This window comes from Sturnus vulgaris, chromosome 12 (genome assembly GCF_052056855.1).
Source record: "Sturnus vulgaris isolate bStuVul1 chromosome 12, bStuVul1.hap1, whole genome shotgun sequence".
Classification (NCBI taxonomy): Eukaryota; Metazoa; Chordata; class Aves; order Passeriformes; family Sturnidae; genus Sturnus; species Sturnus vulgaris.
The window spans coordinates 9055510-9076121 of NC_142254.1; the positions used below are offsets into that span (position 1 = coordinate 9055510).

Consider the following 20612-nt stretch of genomic DNA (forward strand, 5'->3'; position numbering starts at 1 on the left):
AATATCCCAAAGCACACACATACCCCAGGACATGAGAGGTCTTGCTGAACTAATGAGAGGCACTTGGATGGGCAGATGAGCCTGACATTGTGCTGACCTAGCTGAGAGCAGACTCAGTACATCTGACCTTCAGGTCTCTCTGATAGTTTTTATCTTGGTCTGTGACTGAAGTGTAGGCTAGCACATCTTTGCCAACCCCTCCAAGTTTTTATCTGCATTTGTGCACAGGGAGACTGAGCTCTCTGACAGCTCCAGAAACTCCCCAGTGTGGGGGCCGAGCACCCCAGGGTTGTTTAGGTGGCAGCTCCACACAGGGGGCAGCTGGCTCTCCACATGGGGTGGGTGTAGGACAGCTGCTCCCTCCTCCCAGGACACCCTCCATGGCTTTTGTGAGAGATAAGCTTGCAGCCACATCCTCCTGCCTCCAGGACACTCCCTTGGCCACAATGGACACTCAGATGTGCCTGAAGCCAGTCCATGCAGCACTGCAGATAACCCTTGCTTGGGATCTCTGGAGAGGTCACAGAGCTGTAAATTCCCTTCTAAGTCCCTGCTGCCCTCTCAGCAGGGAAAGCATCCATTAGACACACTAGCCATGGTGGCCAGGCTTTGGTGACCAGCTGAAACATAGCTGCCTCCACCTCTTCTGCACACAAGTTCCCCAACAGAGGTGATACAGCCCCAGGTGCTACACCTGCACTATTTCACCTGCCTCCACAAGCATTCATGCTCTTAATACATCCTGTCTGTATGATGGGAACACTTGGGAAGTCATTCAGAAAGTGAAACAGAACCACAGACTCTGCCAGTGGAAGAGATCCTCACACACTGGCTGGCCCCAAAAGCCCAGGAGCTGCTCTCACCCAGGTAGGAGGGAGATGCCAACTTGTTGGTATGGGATGCATTTGGGTTTTAAGCCATTAAGGAAAGACCAGCAAAGAGGGAGGTGAATTGTTTCTAAAATTAGATCAGCACCAAAAAGATTAAGGACAACCAATGCTGAGAACATGAAGCAAAGCTGAAAATAAAATTTATTAAAGACAAAAACTGGTTACCACAAGCACTGCAATTCAGAGACACACATTACTAGAGCTCTGCTACTACTATCCAGCCAGAGCACACTTCATACCATCTTCTGCTCTGTGCATGGAAATATAAATCAGCTGGTGTAAAAAACTCTGCTGCTTTCCATGGAGCACTTGTAACATGATGTACCCTTCCAATTGCAATGGAAATATTAAAAATCAGTGCCTGTGTTTGTGTGTCACAGCCTCCCTCTTAGCAGCTAACTGATCTGCACATTTTCAGATTTTTACTACTAAATTATACATACCTTTCTACTACAAAATTTCCATTAAGGGTGAGATATAATATTCATCTTAACAAATCAGATATGCCACTTACACAGCAGTAATGAATTTAAGGATTTAGTTCTAAAAAGTATCATTCACTAAGCACTCCATGTTGTAAAACATCATCTATACTGTGTTTATTTAATAAAATGCCACTAGCTGAACCTCATGCTTTATAGACTCCTCCTTAAATAAAAATATCTTGTAATGAAAAAAACCCACAATTCTGGTTCTCTTATATTACTATTTCACCAAATAATAAGTCACTTTTAGACCTATGCTAGCTCTGCTTTACTTCACACATCATTTAATGTATATATTCAAATTATCACTTACATTTTGTCATTTTTACTTGGCACACCTTTATACAGTGTCTCATTCCAGACTGCAATCACAAACATTTTAGCTCATTCAATCTTTTTAAAGCCTGTGTCCTGCAGACTTGATAGTTAATAAATCAGAATGTCAACTCTCCAGTTTTATGACAGAAACCTATAAAAAGAGTCCAAGTGCATAAATGTAACCTAAAGAATTGGCACCTGCATCCATGCTGCCTGCTGACAAAGGCCTCAGGGAAGCACTTCTGAACCTACTTCACCACAACCTGAAGAAGAAAGCTTCTAGGCAACTTTGGGGAGATTTAAGGGACCTTCACTAATATTTTTAGCAGAATTGCTGTCTTTTGAGAGTTAACCTAAAGACCAGCTGATCTGGTGAGTACACTGTGACAAATTCATCCTTGGTTTTACTCCAATACTTCGTGACTACACCAGGGATAAAACTGCTCGACCGAGGCCAACAATAACAAATAATTTAGCACACTGCTTTAGGAAAAATAAATTGTATAATGTGAGATAAGAAAATAGATTCCCCACTGCAAAGCAAAATTCCAGAAACATTTTTTAATTCCCTGTTGAATGGGAAATCTGATCCTCTAGGCAACTTCTCAAAAGCATCGTTGCTTGACAGAGTTGTATGTCAAATAACACAAGACTGAAGCTTGCAGAAATTCTTTAGCAAATGCAACACTGCTTTACGATGGGATTTTTTTCTGGTTTTGGCAAGTTGAAGGAATTGTACATGTCTGCCACACCTCAGTGTTACTGTCCTTCAAACAAAATGGTCTTCAGATTCCTCTGCTGAGAGCTGCACACTTCGTGCTTGCCTTGCAAATACCAAACAGGGCTGAGAAAAAATCTGTGGCGTTTCTGGGGTTTTTGACCTTTGTGTCTACTCTTCTGGCCACAAGCTGCCAGCAGGGTGTGTGGGGTGCGGGCGGCCCTGGGGAGACACTCACTGCTTGCCCAGGGGAGCAGAGCAGCCAGGGCAGTGATGGGAATGGGTGGTCCAGCCAGCAAGGAAAAGCTTCAAACACAGCCCAGCTGCTCCCACAATGAGCTCAGTTTCCCTGATGAGGACAGCAGGCCACGAGCATTCCTCGGGAACTCGTTTCTGCAGAGCTGTGCTGTAGCAGCTCACAAATTTAACCTGCAATTTTCCTGCTGGCAAGAGCTGCAGGAGCACCTCGCCTGTGGGTGCAAGCACACAGCCAGAGGGGTTTGGGTCACCACAGGAGGCCAAGGTGCTGCCTTTGCATCTGTGCACCACCAAGCAAAGGGGCTCCTTGGCTCCCAGAGCCAACAGGACCTTCTGCAGTCTCCAAAGATCCTTGTGGCATCAAGCACAGATAGATACATTTACAGCCACGGCCAATTTTTAAGGTTCTGTTTTTAAGCCTTGGATTTTAGTGAGCTTAATTCAACAGTAAGTAGTTGCTATCTAGATTGCTTTAAAAATTTGCAGTAATCACAGTTACCAACCTGGAGGAACTTATGCAGCAAGCAGCACTGCAAGGACAGCTCAGCACCGTGGGCACACAGCTCACACTGGTGAGGTGTGCTCAGCACAAGGCTGTGGGAAATGCCAGCAGAAGGGAACTGCTGGCAGCACCAGGATAAATGACCAGAATAGATTATCAGGATAAATGATCCCTGACCAGTTCCAAAGAGGGGGTAACACGTCACTGTTACGAGTAATTTTTAAGTGACCTTGCCATATCTAATGATGGTTCTAACAATCTTCTTTTATGTGTAAGAGAAGATACAATTTGAGAGGTCAGTCTTGAAAGTATACCTCACTACCCAAAATGGATAGTGAGTGGGGGGGCTTTTTTGCTTTTATTTTCTTTTTTTGGCCGCCCCCCCTCTTTTTTTCCCCCGTAGCACAGTGGAAGGTCTGCAGGGCTTTACACAAGAAGAATATTTTACCCTATGACCTAAACAATCTGGCCAACAGTCAGGAATATGTTATTCTAATTGCCACTAAAGTTAATGCTGTTAATGGCTCTTGGTTTTTTTCTATACAAACCAGCTTATGCTCTAGAAAGTTACTATTTCAAAGGAGACATAGTAAGAACTGGGAGTGTTCCTGCCTGACCTGGTGGTCCAAGGAATGTGGCAAACTTGGCAAAGCTGAAAAAGTGAATTCCCAAAGGCCCAGTTTGAAAGTTGCAGTCAGTAGAAATGCCTTCTGAGCTGTGTTCAAAACAGCTCTGTTACAGGAACAACGCACTCCTAAAGCCAAATATTTGAAAACAGATTACATGTCCCATGTTCAGCTCAGGCCTCGCTCAAGTCAAGAGCAGATTTCCCTTGCTTCAGTCAGCCTGGGACAGACAGCCCTGCCACCAGGGACTGTGCTTGGAGCTTAGCATGGCACAGCCTCAGCCCAGCCACCAGAGTCACAGCAAAGTGCTTTGGGGACTTGGGTTAGTGGGGCAGGACTGAGGGCACAACAAGGCCAGAGCTGTACTGATGGAAAGATGCTGAAGCCTACCTAAAATTTCCACTGAAACACTTGGAAATGGGTAACACCTTGCAACACATGGGCCAGAAAAACTGAAATGAAACCAACCTCAGTGTATTTTTTCATCTGTGGAATCAATTATGAACAGTTTAAACTTTTTATTCTGTCAACACAATACAGGGTAGGCAAGCCTTTCTATCTTTGTGCCAGTAAATTTTCTGGGGCTTTTCTTTAATTTTTTTTTATAAGCCTGTGGACTTTTTGAAGCTGGGATTTATTTTAAATCTAGGGCTGCTCTTAAGAACATGCTATTTAGTGCAGGGTCATGCCTGGCTTTAAATAGGTCCAATTATGGGGCTTCCGTGAAGAGTTGCTTCTTTTCAGTAGGCACGCACTGATGCAGTCCTAAGCAGCATTTTTTATCCCGGCAACTTTGCCACACAGAGCTAAGGCTGCAAAGTCACACTCTGCAAAGCACCACATAAACTTTTACACACACAGACATGCACTGCCCAGGTCTGGCAGCTGCAAGGCAAAACGTAAAATGAAGAGTGGGAAAAAGGCATCTCTTCACTCCTCACCTTGGTCCAAACAAAAACAAGCAAAGGTCTCACAAAGGACTACAGTTATTTCTAGAAGTTTTCCTGAGAGGCAGGACAAGTGATAAAAGTACATGGCACTGAAGAAAAAAAAAAAAAAGCTAATTGTTGGAGGAGTGAAGGGTGCTGGCAAAGAACTGACACCTCCTGGGGCTTGGCAGAGCCCCGCAGTGCCCACCCAGGGGTGCAGCCTTCCTGCCCCGCGGCCACAGGGCTACCCCAGCCAGACAAAAGGAAAGGAAATTTCATCCGTAATTAGGAAGTGAGAACAAAAGAGACAAATGACTTAAAGGAAAAGCCTAATCTAAACGTTGTTAGTGAATGTTTTGCTCAGTGTCAAATGCCAAATCAGTGTGGGGGAGGTTTCTACTTTTATGTGGTTTGTTGCATTTTAGTGTTGTCTTTAGCTCTGCAACATAGAAAGAGAGTCCAGAGTTCTCTGTACTTGTGATCAAAGAATGAACAAATGCCAAAAAGTCACTAGTGTTTCAGTAATTAAATCACAAACAAACTTAAACTGAAATCTTCATCGTAGGATGAAGTTTTGCCTTTGCTGGGTACTCCCACTCTGTGACTCCTCAGCATTTCAAAAAATGTCTTTTTTAAACACTTTCATTTTGGACATAGATACGTGTGTGTGCTACCTCTCAATGGGCCAGGGCCCTCCTGTGAGCTTCTGTAACCTCTGCAACCATATCCACACAAAGCTGCCAAAAATCTGCTCCGGCCGAGCAAACCAGGTCAGAAAGCATGGATTGCATCCCAGCCCTAGGAACAGGACCAGGTATCAAAGGCAGCTCATTCCACACATCAAATCATCACTATGTGCATCAAAGGCAAGCAGGTTTGGTCCTCCATCATGCAGTGCATCATACCACTTTCACATGGTGTCAAACCACATGTGGTAAAGAAAAAAAGGTGCCTAGCTGAAAAACAAAGAGCCAGAAAGGAATAATGCATGGAACACCACGGTATATTCATGCAATGGTAAATCACATGGGATGACTACATGACAGGGCAAGTGAGCAAAATGCAGGCACACAATCCTGCTGACAGTCACCATGCAATGCTTCTCTCAGGCTGAAGAGATCCACACATCAGATCTTCCCTCAACAAGGGGAAAAAAACAATCGTAATACCAAAAAAATTATTTGATCCAGCATGTAGTTAATGGTGTTGGCCTCCTAAGACTTACAACTTAATAAAATTGATCTCACTGCAGTACTGTAATGAAGAACAGTAGGATAAGGCTACCCTCGGACCATGAAAATTGCATATTGTTACCTCCTCGTGCCCTCCTAGGGCTATGGCCGCTGCAGCCTCCGTGAGCTGTCATTTGTCTGGCTCTGACAGCAACCAACAAGCAGCAACGGTGGCTGCAAGAGCTTCTTTTGGAAAGGCAGGGGAAGAGGGAGAGTGTTCAGTGCTGGGATAAATAATAACCCATGGGATAAAGCACAGATTACACCAGTAATACTATTTTATGTGAAGATGTTAACAATAAAATATACAAAAGTCCAAGATTTTAGGAAGAGCACATGATAACATTTCACAACAGAGCCTTATTACACTCTAGTATGTAATAAATCATAATAACTTGTAATTAAATAGAAAGTTCTCAGCATTCTTCAACTCGGCAAAGAAAAATTAATTTAGTAGGGTACAACAGCTCCTTCTGTACCTGCTGGTACACACACTCTTAGACAAAGGGGTTCCAAGCACCCCAGGAATAACTGGTGCCAGCACTAACACTGCACCTGCTTCTGCTGGCCCTGCACCACTCACAGAACTGGTGCTGACAGCCCTGCACATCCCACAGCTGCCTCTCAGCAGCCTTCTCTTAGCTTATTTACACCAGCACTTCTCAGGGAAAATGTCCATCTTCCTTCAGATAGGACCCAATTTGCTCAAATTAGCAGCAGTTTAAGAAAACCTCAAGTGTCTACCTGGAGTTTTAAAGGCATGGAAAGTGGCAGGAACACGCAGCAGAGGACTGGCAGCTCATTGCACTTCCCTTTGCTGCCGCAGATATCACACACAGAATGGGTAACACACACAAACCTCTTGCCCTGCAGTGCCTTGCTTCCACCTGAGCCCACCTGCATCCCTACATTGTTATTTCTGCTGTACAGATACACCATACATATATTTGGAGATATGCATGCATAGCACAATTGCCCTGTTTTGTCCAGTGAAAGCAAGAATCTGCCACCTTTGCCTCCATGCAAATCCAACCTTGCTGCTGGGCTGTGTGCAGCAACTCCCAGAATCATGTCTATTTATATAGCCAGTCCTGGCTCCAAGCTCTCTAGAACAGTGTAGCCATGTATATCCAGCATCTAACCTGACACCCATTGGCTTTGCTCAGCCAATGATTCTTACATATCACACTCACATGCACAAACTCACCCTACAACCCTGGTTTTCTTGTATCAAGACTTCCATAGTATCCTTTAGTCAACATACTAGAGAAACCTTTAAATAAATGCTGTTAATTTTTTTATTGATCAAACTGTGAGCCACTTCATTTTCCTTTATAGCAGAAATCTCCTATAGGAGCATTCAGATTGAGTTTCTTTATTCTGTCTCTAGAAGCATGTCACTTTTCATTATTGCTTAAAAATTAGAAAGCAGTTTCTCTGTTCTTTATGGGTTTTTTTAAGTTTAGTTACTGAAGGGTTATTAAACTTGGAAAATATACAGACAGGCATAATGTGATGAATAAATTCCTCACTGTCTCTAACCAACTTTAACATTAGCTTTTTTTATAATTTTTTAGGTTTATTTTCACTGAAAGACTGCCTGTAATTATTACTCATGTTCTCCCCAAACACTTATGTTACTAAAGTGTGAAATGTCTTCTAACACAAAGACAGTTCTCTGGGAAGTAATTACGAAAATGCATTCAGGGGCAATAATTTTATATTAACTGTCAGCAGCATACATCTTCTGAAAAGGCACTTGTTATGAAGGAATTATTTGTGTGGAATTTGAAGGCACTGAAGGCGAAGGAAAATTGCAGAAACACATTAAACTGAAACTCCAGCTCCCTCATCAAGGGTCAGTTTATGTTTAAATCATTACCTTGAAGGCAACCCCATACCTTCCAAAGAGTCTATTAGAAAGACAATTTCAATTTATGCACAAATTGGACACAGTCTCCAGTTTTTGGAGTGGAACAATTTACACCCCCTTTTTAAGGAAATTTCTGAGCAGCTAATCGAAAGAAACGTCTGAAAATTATGGACTTCTATTAACCTTTCACTGATGACACTGAAAATACTTGCCACTGATTTATGGGTAGTAACAAAAATAGTGGCCTCAAAACTGACCAAGCACATTAAAAAGATATCTGTGTCTGTAATGGCTGCAAGAAAAGATTTAATGAGTATTTCACAATAACTTTTAGCCTACAGACCAATCCCTCAGTCCTTAGGAAGGTGAAATAACTCAGCGAAAGGTTTTTAAAAAGTGAAACCCAGCAACAGTGATTAAGCATCACATCATTTTAGAAGTGTTTTTTTTTAAAAATCAAATAAGGAAATCATATAAACACCACCAAAGAGTAAAATTTCCTCTTAATCGTAGCTGCAGGTAATGTTTCAGCCTTTCTAGTGCTTTTACTAAAATGATTTAGATGTTACTATGCTATGTGACAAATGCACTTACACACTGAAAAGCGGACAAAGAGCTGAGTTATTATTATTTATTTGCATGCAAGCAGCAGTGGGATTGTACTTTATAGTGTTAACAGCATAGCGTTTATCAGCTCTTCAGTGTTTGGCAGCCAGTTTAACAGGATAAATATGGGATGTAAACACTTTCCCGACACAAAAAGCATTGTAAGTGAATTTTAGGGAACACAACAGAAGGCAGAGAGTGGAGCAGTCCAGAGTGTGCCAAAGTGTTTGGTTGGAGCAGCAGCTGACTGCCCAGATACTGACCATGGTCACCTCAGGGTGCCCTCCCCAGGCCAGGGACAGACCCTGGGCTGCAAGGAGAGCAGCATCCCCTTTTACACTGAGGCCTCCTCCTTGGAAAAGATTCAAAACCCTCTAGATCTGCCTTGTGCATCTCTGTGGCATCCCAAGCAGAAACCGTGTTTGCACCCAAACTGCTCGACAGCCATCTGCAGAGGACTCTATGCACTTACTCAAGATGTGTGATTGCCATGCAACACATTCTCTGCTTCTGAAAAAAGATGCTGCTATCCACTTCCAGATTCCAAAGGTGCATCTGAATGGGAGTAACTGCCACCTTCAGTTCCAATAATGAGGTTTAAATCAAACCAGATCTAAAAGCCATTTCAGATGCATGCATTTTAGATATAAAGTTCATTTATATGCCCAAAGAAATTAGAATGCAGCAAGTATTAACTTCAAAGAGAAGTGTACTTAGTCATAAAAATGTGCTTTTCACTGTTTCACATACAACTGCTAAATAATATCGACCATCATACTCTAATAAATACATGTAACTTTTCAGAAGAAAAATGGCACTTAAACTTTATTTAGGTATATGAATATTTTAATAAAACTCAACTTACTGGATTTTCAAGTCTTAGTTGAAGAAAAGTGTTCTGTTTCCAGCAGTTCTATGGAATTCCACTCACAGCTAACATGGGACTTCTTAATCACATTTTAATACATAGGCATGTCAAGCTCTTTCCTCTCTTTGAGGAAATGGTGTGAACGTTTTTCTTTTTTTTTTTTTTTTTTTTTTTTGGGTTTGTATTTTTTTGTGTGGATTTTTGGTTGTTTGGAGCTCTTTTACTTCAAGGTAAAGGCAGATATCTGCAAAACTTAAATCTATAGCTCCCTGAACAGACAGAATATTCAGAAGGCTTAATAAAATTCACATGTGGCTTGTTATTGCAGCTGCATATCAAATGCAAAAATAAGGTATTGACTGGTTCTGCTCAAAATAGCAGCTGCTGGAACTCTTTATTAAAATAAACCTGTTGATTTTCAAAGGGAGAAAAATTAGAGATGATGTAATTTACCATAAGCAATAAATGCCGCTATGTATTTTGATGTCCCTTTGCCTAACTCAAAATGTAGATTCCTTTACTGTTCCTCCATAAGGTCCAAGACTTTGAATTGCTCTTTCTGCAGGAGGTCCTGGTCCTGGAGAATTCGTGTCTTCAGTGTACAGCCCTTGGTGTATGCATGCAGGAGCAAGATGTAAGCAGAGCAAGGACTCCATACAAAAATACCCTCTTAGGCCCCTGAATATATTTCCTTTCAAAATGCACTTTTCCCATGCTTAAAATATGGATTTGTTTAAAAGTTTTGCTGAAAAGGAATGCCTTTCACAAAACAAACTAGTAGGGTCCTCCAGGTAGCATTTACATTCCTCCTTTTATACCTATAAAAACCCCAGAATATTAGGACTAAGAGAGTAAGAGAGCCCTCTGCAAACTGTCAGGAACCAAGGGGTGGATCAATGCAGAGGGAAAAAGTGGAACAAGAGCAAAAAATATATTGGGGTAGGAAGAAAAACACAGGCAAATTAGAGAAAGCAATAATTATTTCACTGACCTTCTCATGGGTCTTGGTTTGCTCAGAACCTGCCTGGATCATTTTCCATCGGGAATGACAAATGTGCAGCTGAAGGAGCACAGAAGGGACCCACTTCTGCAATAACTGTGCCTGGAAGTCTTCAAAACTGTGATTAAAGACTTGAGAGGCTTCAGTGGGGCCGGGTTTGTGGAGTTGGTTTCTCAGGTAAAACTCCTATTTCTATCCAGGGTACAAAGAGTTGAACGTGGACCACAACATAGTTGTGGGTTTTATGGCCTGACCAAATAGCCCACATCATCTTTGGAGAAAAAAAGCCCTCACTGACTTTCTCTCTACAAATTTGGCTTGCTCTGGAAAAACAAAAGGTGTTTCAAATGCACCTGAGGAAAATGCCACGTTTTCCCAAATGAATGCTCAAGTGTCTCTGCAGCCAGTTACTGCTGGCAGAGGCTCATGCCAGTGCTCGAGGGGAGCCTCCAAGCTGGCACTGCCAGCACAGAGAGCAGAAACTGGAAAACAAAAAATCAGTACCTTTACACTGCTCCAGCTGTGGCTGGGAGGGACATCTGTAGGTAGCCCAAGTGATTTAGAGGGCTAATACTCACAAGTGGCAACAGACTGTAGTAAAAACCCATGAAATTGGAAATTAATGGGAGTGAGGCACCTACGTGTCCAAACAGCTTCAGAAGAGCAGGGCTTGCAAGCTTTCAGAAACATCACCCTCAGGTCTTGTTGTGCATCTTTGCACAACCAAGCACCAGGCTGGGCACCGTGTCTTGGTGCAGGGATTCAAACCACAGCAAAAGAATTCAGTTAATGAGCGTGAAAAAAAGGCAACTGTTATAACAAGATTCTCAACCAGAAAAGAGATAAGAAAATCATACTATGCAGCACAGGAAAGGGTATTTAACAGGTGGCCAAGTTATTAGAGAACAATTGGATTTTGCAGAGTCTTCCCTCCCATGTGCCCCTGGCCAGCTCCTGCTGCACAAACACTCACTGAATCTGCCCAGCAGATACACCCAGGAGATCACCACAAGCCAACAAAGCTCAGGAAGTTTCCTGCTACTTCCTGCTCTTTCTCTCTTCCCTGGGCTTAAAACGAGTGATTTTGGGCCGTGGGCTCAGTTAAATTTCAGTTTGTGTTTAAAACAAGCCCACATGCAAAAATTAATGTACCTCAGATTTCCTTTTAAATTTCTTTCCTTAATACCAAACTCTGAAGTCCTACACGTTTCACTTGACAAAGCCATTAATTCAGTAATTTCACATAATTAAATCGAGCAAAGCAGAGTATTTAAATTGGAGCTAAGTGAAATATACTTCTGTGCAGCTCATGCTGTTAGAATTGTGCTGCATGCTATTCTGCTGCTGCTCATTTATTAATTTAGGATCGGCTGAAACGTGACACTGTATAATAAGGAATTCACTGGTTTCAACAGCATTAGATATTAAAAAAAAAAATCTAAAAATCACAGAGGACAATGTATCAAGTTCCAAATGAAATAAGTTAATCCTTTTGAATGAGCCCTCAGCAGAGCACTTCTGCACCCAGCTGAAACTGGCACCCACGTTTGCACTTTCCCTGTGATAACTAATTTCTGGATAGAGGTTTTCAGTTATATATCCTTGGAATAAGCAGTGAGCTGCACTAGTCCTCCAGTGTGGTGATCCTTTCAGCAATAACACTTTTTTCCCCTGTTATCTTCCTGCATTTTTTCTTCTAACTCTATGTGATAAATGAAGTGTGAGAAGACATTTAAAAGACTTAAAGCTAAAATGACTTTAAAGTTGGGTCTCCCTCAGCCTCTTCTCTCATTCAGCAGGTCCCAAGTGTCAGAGCAGGAGACAGTAGTACGTACACAGCACCAGGAACTGGAAGAGCCCCTGGATCTGCCATGAGAATGATGGATGGCAAAAAAGAATAAAAAGGACAGATAAAACCTAAAGCACATCTTTTTTTTGCTGGCAAATGAGTAATAAAGGTGAAGAAATTAAGATGGCAAATAATCCAAATAGCGGAAATACTTTAAGTAATTAACAAAGTCTCTCCGGAATATAGTGGTGTTGCTTTTTGGGTTGGGTTGTTGTTTTTTTTTTTTCCATCAGTGCTTTCTACTTCTCAAATTTCTCACGAATTACCTTAATTGGGCTCTTCCAGGTAGGCTGGAATTTCCTCCACTTCTTCCTGGCCTCGAAGGACACCTGTGAGAGGGGCAGCTCTGGCCTGCTCATGATAGCCCTCACCAGATACAGCTCATAATGAGCTGCTCCCACTAATGAAAAGGGGGGGCTAGGGGGAGATATTGTTGCTGTTGTAATTAAGCTTGTGAAGAGTTTATTTGGAGAGAAATTAGATTTATTTACATGCTGCTTTGTTGCTGATGAAGCACCAGCTATCTGGGAGAACTTCTAATTAACCCTAATTTAGTTGATGCGCTCTTTAGCAGCCCCGTTCCCTGTGTACTTTGCCAAGGTAAAAAATAGTAACCATAACAAAATTATCCTTTTTTTAAAAGGCACTTTTCTGGGAGGAGCCTAGTCCCAACTTTTTTCCTTACATTCTAGAATTTATGTTTTAGTTGCTGACTGTCAGGAAGATGCACAGTTGACAGCTTTATCCTACTCCTATAGCTTTTCAACAGCCTGTGCTGGGTGCAGAAAAAGGGGTTCAGAGTTTGCTTTGGCCCCCTGCACTGCTCTCACAGCCATCACAGCCAGGAGTCTGTTTTTAAACCTCTTCCACTCCCGACATCCTTGGCCAGCTTTGCTGTCTGGCCACAGAGTTCATTAACCAGATATGGTTTAAAATTATTTCATTACAAGATCAAGTTAAAAATCATTTAACTCTTAGGATATCTTTTCTTATTTAAAAGTTCACTGATGGCTCTGCTGCTCTTCCAGTGCCTGTGGTGTAGAGCTTTTCTGAGTTGTTTGCAGCTCAGAAAGACATTTAAAATACAACAGGCTTACAGCCTCTTTACACTAAAAAAAACCACCAAGAAGTCTTCAGTTTTTAAAAATCATTTTGGAGGAAGAGCAACACCAATTCTTACTTAATTCCACACATGAACACTACAACACCATGAACACTAAGCACCACTTTTTGGAATTAAGGGTGAAAAATGAAACATAATTTAGTTCTGTTATACAGAAGCACCTATGCTTTTTCATCACAACACAACCCTGAGATTCAAAGAGCATTTGCAGAAGTGATATCCCTCGTGCCTTGACCACCACAGCTGTTTGCACGTACAACATATAAAGACAAAAAACAGGAACAAAAAAAGTGGATTTCACAAACATCGTGTCTGGAAATTGTTTTACCTATCTGACTATTACAAACTTGTGCAAGATTTCTGCCTGAAATTCACCTTAATCAGAAAAAAGTACATTTTTGCTGCACAACCTTTCTTTCATAAGATTATAGACCAAATGCTGCACCCACTTATACCTCGCTAGCCCTGTTGATTTTCTTTATGCTTCTTGGACGTCGCTGTGGAAATTTGGCAATAAATATATTTTGTTTAATATGAACAAGGAAGAGAAGCCAAATGCTTTTTACACAGAACATTTCTCATTCATTTAGGAGAATAAATGGTCCTCTGGACTTCTGTGCTAATTGCAGATAGTCTGACGTGAACTGACATCAAGGTTTAAGCCCACTTTTTCCTCAGTTTCAATAATGGACACACATTCTGTAGAAAGTAATAACAGCATTACAAACTGACCATTTTTCTACAAATATTTGATTAAATGAACAGTGCAAAATTGAAATCTTCCCTTTAGTCACTGAAAGAAGGGCAGACTATAGATATCTTCCTTTAATATTGTCAAAATTATGTAGAAGAAGACTTCAAAACACTGTCTTATAGACTTTTAAGCAAGTTTCATAGTCAGGGAAAGGCACTGATCTTTTTGTTGCTACAGTTCCATCTCCTTGATGTGTCAGCAGGAATGGCCTGACATAGCCCTTCTTGGGAGAATGCTAATTCAAGTCCAAGTTACACATTTCTTTTAACAAAAACCATAAGTGAAATCAAGATGGAACTAATCAGTCTGTCAAAACGATACATTTACAAACCACAAAAACATCTTATTTGAATAAGAAAGAAATAGTTCTCTGATTTGCTTTCTGTGAATGGAAACAACCACTATCTCCATTTGTATTTATTCATCCGACAAAATCAGGGCACAAGAATTTAGTGCCATTTAAGTCACCTATAACCCCTATCCAAGCTAAATAATACCAATAAACACAAGTCTATACCATGCCCAGCTCAAAGCCCAAACAGCCTCTCAGGGGTAAACCATCACTCCTCCTCTCAAGGAGATAAATTTTAAAAAAATATACACAGAGCAACAAATCTAAATTTCAAACCCTTCTCAGAGGACTTTTTCTGCCAAGGTGCTTCAGTCAGCCCCAGCTCACTACACACACAGAGGGACACAACTAGCAAGTGCCTCCCCACTTTATTTCTCTCAAATTGAAAATACTCTCTGGCTTTGGTTCAAACAACAGTCAGAGCCTTAAAACACATACACACACTACATGGAGATCTCACCATGTAAGTGGTTTCCTTTATCCAAGCAAAAACTTCCAACCAATAGGGGAGAAATTTGCCTGCAGGGTCCCTCCGTTTTATGCTGGCAAATAAATTCCTCCAGAAATGCTGCAGCTTGCAGTATATCAAGGTGCTTGGAGGGGAAACTGTGGGGTGAAGTGACATCTGTAATCCCATCATTCTACCACAAGGAAAATGCACTGCTAAAAACATCTGAGTTTTCCTTTTGGAGCTTTGATGAGTTTACTAAGAAAATGTAACAGTGGCCTCACTGACTAGAACATTCAAGTTTAAGGAAAAGCGTGTTTTCTTTACTCATAATGATACAATAATATTTCACAGCTCTTAAAAGCACCTTTGGTGTTTGAAACACATAAGTAACACTTGCATATCAGTTTATTTGTAAATATAAACTTCTGCTGCTGTGGGAGACTGAAACAGGAGAGCACAGAGTGGTGGCTCTTCCCTTCTCTGAGGAGAAATAAGCTTTACCCAAACATTACACCTACTAATTTCAACCCAGCAACAAAGATGGTGAATTTTCTATATCTAGATGATTACATCACTAAAATATATTGAACAGATTTACTGCAAATGCATCAAAGCTTTCAACAAGACTGGTTATTTTCAGCCAAATTACCAGGCTGATGTTTAAGTACCAGTGAGCTGAAGGAGTCCTTGTTTATCTGTCACAAACTACCAACTTATCCTCAAGGAAAGGCCAAGCTAAAACCTGTACCTCTAAATCCACACTGTTCAGCAGCATTCAGAGTAATCTCTTTCTGACTCACATTTTTACTGCTAATTGATTTACCCCTTCTGAAGGAGTTGCCTTGAACAGGAGGCATCCCTTCTTTCTCCCCTTACCCCCCCTGCTCCAGCTTCATTACAACCCTGAGCTGTTGCCAAAATGAGATATTGCCTCATTTTTGGTACCATGCCCTTGAAGGCATCTTATTAGAAAAGACCATTTCTTAATTAACATTTTTGATCTTTAATCTATTACACATCCCTTTAATCCCATACGGAGGAGCTTTTGGCCCACTTCCGTGCCGTGGCGGTGGGAGGCAATAGACTTGGCAATTTGTGCTGAGGGCTCTCTCCCAGCTGGGCTCCAGCACGGCCAGCTGCAGGGCTGCCTATGCTCTCACTGGTCAGCAGCAGACATTTGCATTTATTATTTTATTGCCTTTTTTTTTTTTTTTATATAGTCTTCAGAGAGCCACCGCTCAGTATTAAAGCCAACAGGCAGAATGGCAAGCTTGTGGATGAGATCAGACTTCAGTCAAGCTCTTAGACAACCAGCAAAACTCTTTAAGTGGGAGATTTAGTGGATCACCAACATGTGAAGTGTTAAAGAAAAGTACAATGTTAAGTCCCTTACATCATTTTACTTGCAAATAATTACAGCAATTACAATGTGCTAACTGGCAATTAACATTACAGGCTTCACAACTCACCAGAATTTTTTAAAACACGCTGTGGCCCTATGTAAATTGTCTCTTTGGTACTTCTGATTTGGTGGCTGTATGAGCTAATGGCTACACATTAGCTCAGCAGATCTCAGAACAGAATTGCCCACGTGCCAGATAATTTAATTAGAGGCTTGATCTTGTCAGAGCTTTATGCAACACAGACTGATTCCAAGCAAAGTGTGTGGGTTTTTTCTTTTCTCTTTAGTGTTTTGTGACTTTCTAATAATTTCTACTAACGAACACCAAAGCCATCCAAGGGACAAAGGAAGCACAGGTAATGGCACACACCAAGAGGCAGCACTCCAGTCCTAAGTGCAAGGAATTCAAAAATATGAAAATATGCAGTGCAAGACACATTGAGCACCTCTTCCACACATACCCCAGTCTACTGCCAGGTCTCTGCATACATCTATTAAATCTTCATCGTGCTATTACTCAGCCCCAAAGAAGACAAAGGTCACTTGTCTCCAAGTGAGAGCTATAGGGTATCTCAAATCTCATTATAAATGGTCCCGTTTAACAGTTTTCTCATTCAAATTTATACACAACAAATACAAGGTTATGGGATGATCTTGGTTTATTTTGACAGTGACATTGTAATTCCTTGTAGTGAGACTGAAAAAAGGCTACTTTAGACACTAAATGACAGAAATGCACACATAGCTTCTATTATACCCTTAATTTTTGTTTGCCACACATTTTTATACTACTGTAACAATACTCGGACTCTTGGTCCATGATAAGCTAAACAGCTTAAGACAATATAACCAAAAATACTGTAGTAAAGGCTACAAAACTTTTACAAGTCAGGTCAATGTTGAGCAAGACCCACTAGAGGTCCCTTCCAACCCAAATTATTCTAGTTTCCTGTACTGAACAAGCAAAGATTTTTTGGGCAAATCATCAAAAATTTCACACGTTTCTTCATTGCAGAGTTTCATATCAATGTTCTTACTCAGCACAGAACACAAAGTAGTGCAGCTTGTTCATTCCATTTATTTTTCTTCTTTTACAACCTTGTTTATAAAACGCCATTCTCACGACTGCCACAATTTGTTTTTTTCTCAAGAAGAATGATTACTGGGGATCCAACACTGTGGCATTATATTTTATTGATTTTTCTTGTTTAAGCAACAGGGCAACATAATATATTCTACTATTCTTGTTCTACATTAATTCAGGCTGGGAGCTTTGAGCTACCAGTTACAACTGCAAAGTATAAACCAGTCAAAGGAGAACAAGTTTCTGTGAAAACCAAAGAAATTGTTCACCAGGAGACTTTTGTTCAACTCTCCAGCTGTCTGCTTTCACAAAGGTAAAACCCACTGCAATCACTTCCTACGGCAGCATGGTTTCAGCTTCCCCCCTCCTACCAGCCAGACAAGGCAGATTTGGAAAAGCAAAGCCACTGACCTGCAGAAATGACTCAAAGCAGGACGGGCTGGCAAGTGCCCATCAGTCCTGAAGCCAGAGCCCTTTGGGGAAGGTCAACCTGCAGCACTGTGCACGCTGCATAATGCAAAGTGGTGTGGATATGTGGCACAAGGAAGACTTCCTACTAGGCTGGGAGGCTTAATTAGCATTTACAAAGTGCTTTGAGATCCTACATAAAAATATTTACTGAAATAAGCTCTAGAAATCACAATTTGCCTGATCATTCTGTCCACTCAAATCTGCAGATTAGCAAATCCAGAGTGCAGCAGAATTGGATCAATTAGAGATGAGGATTTATTAGGTGATCTTATCCACCCTTCTGCTAATGTAAGACCATTCCTACAGTGCGTTTTCAAGTGCTTTGTCTAGTCTAGTTTGTAAGTTACCAAAGCAATGGAAGATAATACCAGGATATTAGATCCCTCTGTTTCCTGATGCTCAGCCTAGCATCTCCTTTGCTTTGCCCATTACTCCTAGTTGTACCCCTGAAAGCTATCATAGACAAGAGATTTAACTTCTATCTAAAAACAAAAAATGTTTATCTAACTGCACCCCTTCACTTGGGCAGGGAGGGAGAACAAGGTGGCACCACTGAAAGAAACATAGGAAGGGAAGAAGATGGGAAGGTGCTATCATGTGCCTTCCTCTTCTTCAGCACTCACTCCAGCTCAATGGCAGATCCTGCCCCCAGATTTTCATGCCTGGAGGAGACCAAGCAAGCCCAGGAAAGCCAGGAAGGCTGATGCTGATGGGCCACCCGTGAAAGCAAATGCCTGCCTTCAGTTGTGCTAGGAAATGAGTGTTACAATCTTACAGCAGAAAACGTGCCAACAGGCACACCTTTAAATAAAAAGCACATTTGTCGCAGGGAGAAAAATGCTGGCAAGACAGGGATGCAACCCTGGGGAGATTGGCCCCTGCCCACCTCAGAACATCAGTATGCAACCATCCATGCTGGTGGCTTGTTTCTGTCTCTGGCAGGATGCTGCTGCCAGAAGACCCTATGGGAGCATCCACAGCAGCCTTACACCAGCACATACACCAAGCTCACAAAATTTCAGATGACCCCAGACATATTCCTAGATTTGACTGAAACTTTGCTGCCCATTACCAGTCCTGATGCACTGCTGCCATCCCAGTGCACACCAGTCCACAAGGCCAGGTAGGGCTGTGACCCTGCAGAAATCGTCCCCCTCACGGATGTAGCCTGTAGCAATTAGGAGGGCTGGCTTTAGGCCCTGGGAAGCTGGGCACCAATGACATCCTGCAATGCACTACACTTGCTCAGCTTCCTTTAAGCAGACCAGCTTTCCAGTGTACATTGCCTTTAAGAAGCCTGGCAAGGGGTGGGTGATGGGGTAGGGGGAGAACTCGAGAGCTGACTTTGAAATGAGCTTTTCTTTCCTCGCCTCTTGTACCATGGAAATTAATTCTCCTCCTCTGTGCTATCGGTATAATTTTCCCAATTAACATTTTTAATAGTAAGTATTTTCTAGGAAACGCCATAATACACAGGTGTGTACTTCTAATTTAAATACTGACACCCATGCTGTGTTCACATCTGAAGATCTCTCCTTCTTGCCGGAGATTCCCTCCCCAAACAAGAGGGGAACACCTATGGAGCTGCTCCATTGGAGCCGCTGTGGCAGCTTGGCAGGGCGGCTGTTTCCATGGCACGGGCACGTGTCGTGCGCCAGCAAATCCCATTTTTATGCTTCTCCTTGCCCTGGAGGTGCTACAGCTGCAGGATGTCACCTGGACTTCAGGCAGCCCCAGGAAACTCCCTGTCAGTCCAGCCAAGAGCTTCCCCTTGCAGCCCCACATCCCAGGAGCCGGGCAGTGCTGGGAGCAGAGGCTTGCTCACAGGAAGCCCTCATGCCTGCAGAGACAGCTGTGCTGTGACTCCTACCAATGCAGGAATCTGGGAAGGCTTTATAATTACTTGTATTGTTTCTTTGTGTGTAATCCAGCTACAAAAATCTTACATCCGTCTAGGATGTTCATCCACCACATATCGGAGTATCAGGTACTTTCTATTACTTTGACTTCCATTTGATAAAACACTATCAAAAGTACTTTCTTTAAATATATGGACATAAATAGTATATAAATGAGTACTTATACACCATATAAATTAGTATTTATCTACCATATAAGTTAGTATTTATCTGTAAAATATTAATGCTAAAAAATAAATTTTATAATTAGGAAATCAAAATTTTTATTTTCTCTTCTAAAAGAACACATTACAATGTGACATCGTAAAAATCCACACGTTACCAAAGAAAATTAAATTTCAACTTATTATAAGCAAGGAATGCAGTAACCTGAGCTGCAAACATTCCAAGCTTTATTTCTTGTTTGGATTTTTCTGGGTTCTGCATGCTTCCAGAGCAAATGTTTAAAATTTTGAGAACCTCAGACTATACTGACTGGGCTGCATCTCACAGGTCAGTGCAGGGACAAGGTTGCCATTTTTTAAACCAGCACAAAAAAGCCGACCAGCTGAGATCTCACAGTATACTGAAAGAGTATGCAACTAAAAAAGTTACCAGAGTCTCTTAAGTTCTTTGCTAAATTCAAAGACTTATTTCTTTGATCCTTACCCAGTGTAATCAGAATCTTCTCATACTGATTCACTAATGAAATCAGCTTCAACAAGATATCTGAGCTTGTGAAGGCACTCAGGACAGGTAATTTCAGAGCACTTGCATAATAACAGGTTTCCAATGCCCTCTGAATTGCAACTGACCTTTCCAATGCCTTGCAGCAGAGATCCTAGAATCTCATGTTGTGCCTCTCTGCATTCTGCATTTAGAAGTTAAATGAGACAAAATCCAGTGCATATAGGAACAGAGCA

General features: G+C 41.7%; 1 protein-coding gene across 3 annotated transcripts in view; it reads right to left on the reverse strand.

The window, feature by feature from the left end:
- Window positions 1-20612, reverse strand: part of ZNF423 (zinc finger protein 423) — a 225724-nt gene that overhangs the window by 159794 nt on the left and 45318 nt on the right. The gene's annotated exons all lie outside the window — the stretch shown is intronic.